At 44.0% G+C, this 5,097-nt stretch overlaps 1 non-coding gene across 1 annotated transcript; it reads right to left on the bottom strand.

Moving 5' to 3' along the window:
- Positions 1 to 4,800: 4,800 nt before the first annotated feature.
- Positions 4,801 to 4,874, bottom strand: TRNAT-UGU (transfer RNA threonine (anticodon UGU)). Its single transcript has one exon. It is a non-coding gene; the product is annotated as a tRNA-Thr (tRNA).
- Between the last annotated feature and the right edge of the window lie 223 nt (positions 4,875 to 5,097).

Raw genomic sequence — 5,097 nt, 5'->3', positions numbered from 1 at the left:
AGCTGGGAAGAAATAGTTCATCTTTGTGAAATACCTTCTCTCTTTCAAGAGCTCTGGCCATTGCAGTGTTGATATTGTCTGCACTTGCATGAATACAGTGGTAATTAAGTATGCTTTATAGAGGGCCTGCAAATGCTGCACCAATCTGTCAAGTGTTGATGCCAATTAAGGATGTTACCTTGCACTTGAATTAAATTTAAATGTAGCTGGGAATTAAGGGGCTGTGTACAAATGAGCAGAGGGTAGCTGGCCAGTTCTGTACGCTGGGCCACAGCAGCGCATGGGGCAGTGGCACGGCTGGGTGGTTGGCTGTGCAGGTGGTGCCTGGCTGGCAGCAGCTACTATCCCTGCACTCCCCTTTCTCAAGTTGGCACCCAGGGCTGTTGCCCCAGATTCCATCCCCCTCCTCCCTCCAGTTAATGAGGCTCTTTAATTGAAGTCTTGGTTTCTCCCTCTTTGTTTCCTCTTATTCCTTCCAGCATTGAGGAGGACGTAGTCCTAGCCAGAGGCAGAGCACAGAATGGGGAGTACTGCTCTACCAGCAATATCTTAGGCTCCTCTGGGTACCTTCTCATCACCCAATTTCTCAGTGTTTAAGAAGCAAAGCTATACGCAGTTTATCCAGCAAAGCAGTATAATTAAAAAAAAAATTGTATTATGTTTTTGGGCTTCTTTTAACTATCTGCTATAAGCTTCCCCTACACTCCAAAGATCAGTAATGTTAGTCATTTAGTGCTACTTTAGTTTACTGATCACATGCATCAGACCGATGTCTCTTTATAATATCCCAGTCACCTTCTTGCTACAGGCAGTGCCTTTTTGTGAGGAGTAATTAATGTGATGATCTGTTCATTCAGTGTATAGATTTTCATAGATTTCATAGACATTAGGGCTGGAAGGGACCTCAGAAGATCATCGAGTCCAGCCCACTGGGGCAGGAAGTCAGCTGGGGTCATAGGATCGTAGCAAGATAAGCATCCAATTTACTCTTGAAGGCATTCAATGTAGGTGCTTGAACCACCCCAATGGCAGGCTGTTCCAGACCTTGGGGGCTCACACAGTAAAGAAATTCTTCCTTATGTCCAGCCTGCAATGGTCTTGTAGTAGTTTATGACCGTTTGACCTCGTCATCCCTTCAACAAAGGTTCCCCCAGGTACTGGTGGTCACCCCGATAAACTTATAGGTGGCCATCAATCACCCCCGAGTCTGTGCTTTTCCAGGCTAAAGAGTCCCATGGCTCTCAGCCTGTCATCCTAAGGTCTGTTTTCCTGACCTCTGATCATGTGTGTGGCTTTTCTCTGGACTCTCTCAAGCTTCTCCACATCCTTTTTGAATTGTGGAGCCCAAAACTGGACACAGTACTCCAGCTGCGGCCTCACCAAGGCCGAGTACAAGGGGAGAATGATGTCCCAGGATTTGCTTGAGAAACATCTATGGATGCAAGCCAGCGTTTGCATCGCTTTACTAGCCGCAGCATCGCATTGCAGGCTCATGTTCATTTTGTAGTCAACGATGACCCCCAAGTCTTTCTTCCGTAGTGCTAGCCAGCATAGCACTGCCAAGCCTATAAGGATGCTGCCGGTTTTTCTTCCCAAGGTGGAGAACCTTGCATTTTTTGGTGTTAAACACCATCAGTTTCTTGTCCACCCATTTGCTGAGCCTGTCTAGGTCAGCCTGGATCACACCTGCCTGTCTTCTGGTGTGGATGCTTTGCCCCAAAGTTTGGTGTCATCGGCGAACTTGGCCAGTCTGCTTCTGAGTCCAATGTCCACATCATTAATGAAGATGTTGAACAATATGGGTTCAAGGACAGAGCCTTGGGGGACCCCACTGGTCACAGGACACCATGATGAAGTAGAGTTCAAAGGCAGGTGCATTTTTTGATCAGTTGGGAAGCAAAACAGAACATGTGAATAACCTTGTATGAAAATAAAATAATAGGACAAGATGAATCAATCTGTGATGAACAGCTGCACTAAGCTATATTTTAGAGATTGTTTAGAAGCTAAAATAGGAACAAAATAATTTTGTTTAAAGTAACCAGAATAATGCCCACTTAAATCCTCTTTTGGAGAACATGATCTGCAATATAACAGCAGCCTAGAAAGGTTTTATTACTTATGACATGTTGTTGAAATGGTTAAACTGACATTTCTAACATGTCCACATTTTAGCATTAAAATGGGTTAATAAATATGCACCACAGTTCCAGACAGTTTCAAGCAATCTAACTGCCTTGTTTAATTGGTAGAAATTTGTTCGCTGTTCAGATTTCACTTCAGTACCATAGCTTTTATAAAATCTTATTTTATCTTGGCAATTTCCATATAATGTTGCTCAGTTGCCAATCCATTTAGTGGTACGCTAAAATTCATCTATTCTAAAATAAACCATTTGTTTATAGCTCCCAAAGGTGCTTTTATACATGGGTAAATCATTGTTTGGATTCCATGGGTTTATCTATGTTGCAAGGTGCTGGGCATTATATGCTTACAGCTGTGCCAGAAGTATCGCATGAACTCCATACCCATTTACAGCCTGAAAGCTGCACTCATGTTCCAGGTATGTATCTACTTTAGCTGCTGTTTCTCTCTCTTTGCAGCCAATTTTGTAGTGTGAGTTACAAAGATTTCCCACAGTTCCCTTGTCCTGCATCTTCCAGCCTTCCTACATATTTCCTTGTCTGGCCTCTACTGTCTGGAGGCTTGGATGGCTGTTTATATCCCTGTTTTGTGTTTAACCCCTCCACTGTCTTCCTGGGTATCTGCAGAATGCCACTACAGTCCCTACCTATATTGGACTGCTCTGCCAGCTTCCTCATTAGCTTCTGTCACACAACTAGCTGGTCAGATGAATTACCTGTGTTTAGGTAATTATCTGTAGACAACACTCCAGCATGCTTTGGACCAGAGTACCAGGAGTAGTTGCTACTGGAATACTCACTTGAACCAGCTGGGGACTTACAGGATCAGGCTGCAGTGATGGGGTCATACCAAACAGCTGTACTGAAAGGGAAAGGATGCCACCTGAAGTCCAGCAATGCCTCCACTTTGTGCTCTGCTATGCACTGCTTGATGACATGCTTTCCAGTGCTCTGAGCACAAAATTGGCTATTTCCCCACCATAATCTTTTAGAATGGGGCATTCTTTGCATCAAGGAAGAAGAAGCTTACATGGAAGGCTCCCAGAATGGGACTGTAACTATTGGGCCTCGCTCTGGAGTAAGACCAGGGCAGCCTGATGATCAGACAGCTGTTCCACTGGATGTCCGGAGAGAATTCTCTGAGGACCTGTTTGATTGTCAGCCTACGCAGGGGCACCATTAGGCCAGTAAGTGCTACACACATCTATTTTTCTGGGCATAAAATCTGAAGGATTTCTCGGTAAATTAATTCAAAGTAAGGGAGGGTTTGGGACTCCCTATGGCATGAAGGTAGAAACCATATAAGGAACACATGTAGCAGTTTCTTTTCCCTTCCTCCTCCTTCCCTGGCTGCTTGTGGCACCACATGTATTGCACAATGCCCACTGAGCATGGAACTAAAATTGTAAACCAGCTAAATGTGAAACGTTTTGTAGCGTACTCTTACTGATTTTAGCCTTGCTCACATGGTCATGAGCCTCTCAGATTCATTACATAAGAGCAAAGGTTTTTTTTCTGGTATTATGTCACTATTTGTAAAATTGCAATTTACATTTTAAAAACATTAATGCAAAAATAAGGTTGCAGCTTTGCCTGGTCCCCATAAGTAAGATTTGCTATGGCTAAAAGTACCCTGAAGTCAGTTCTTCTTGTGCAAGTTCCTTTCCCCTGAGGCTGTCCTCATAGGTGGAGCTGTGCCCCTGCTTTGGGCCAAAGAATGTTGGAGCATTCCCAGTGTCTATGTCTATGGAGGTATATAACTGAATTCCTTAAGGAAAAGTTCACATGGTTCAGTTTTTGCTCTCCCAGTCCTGTGATGGTTCGTATGGAAGGGAGGTAGACTGCAGCTGTAAATTAAAAGCACTTACTTCAGCAGTTTAATAGTATTATTCTAGGACTTCCTCTCACTCCTGAGAGGTGCTGCCTGCAAATTTGTCACATAGGAGAAATTTGAGAAGGAAACTTAGTTTGGTGGTACCTTTTTAATTCAAACAGCTTCAGAGTTGGGAGAGATGTTAGACAAGTTTTTGGACATATAAATACCCTTCTACTCCAGGTGACTCTACTTCCTTAGTACTGTGTTATAAGTACCATGTGCTAAGGCACTCCGTGACTGAAGCTGGTAGAACAAGTGCTCCAGGTACCATTGGGATAAGAACCAAGGACTTTCTGTTTAGTAGACAGGTGCTTTAACCAACTAAGCCATAGTACCTCTTATGTCAGTGTTTCAGGTGATGCTTTACTTTCCCAGTACTATGTTATAAGTACCACATGATAAAGCCCTTCTGCTTCATGGGAGGTTTCTGTCCTTCCTGAGCTCACCTTAGGACACCTGCGTTACACAGGTGTACTGCCCTAGTCAAACTCCCCTGACACTGTGTGGCTTGAACTTATGATCTTGGCCAGTACTACTTCCTAAGTACCACGTGCTAACCCGTGGCATAACTTGAGCTGGTAACATGAGCCCTGAAAACACACCTGGGATTTGAACCTACAAACTCCTGTATGTGAGAAAGGCGCTTTAAAGAAAAGGCCATGGCACCTTGCAGAAGGGTGAGGCCTTAACTCAAGACCTTCTTTTTATTTGCCCACAACTACTTTATAAGTACCAACTGGTACCCCAGTGCAGGACAGCAGCTAGTGGAAAGAGTCCTCAAGGTACTACTGGGATTTGAACCCAGAACTTCCTGTTTACAAGGCAGGTGCTTTAACCAACTGAGCCATGGTACCTCTTCCTCTAAAAGCCTAGGTGACACTATACTTCCCCAGTACTAAGGCATAAGTAACATGTGCTAAAGCAGTTTATGACTGCAACTTGTAAAAGTAACCTTTAAGGTACCACTGGGATTTGAGCTCAGGATTTCAAGTTGTCAAGACAGATGCTTTTAACCTGCTAAGCCACAGCACCACTGTGCTAACACTATGTGGTGTGGCTTGAACTCATGAGCTTGGC

The sequence above is a fragment of the Crocodylus siamensis genome, chromosome 2, assembly GCF_052110815.1.
Source record: "Crocodylus siamensis isolate JL-2025a chromosome 2, ASM5211081v1, whole genome shotgun sequence".
Taxonomy (NCBI): Eukaryota; Metazoa; Chordata; order Crocodylia; family Crocodylidae; genus Crocodylus; species Crocodylus siamensis.
The sequence above is the reverse complement of the archived record's forward strand: the minus strand, read 5'-3'. Positions and strand labels throughout refer to the sequence as shown.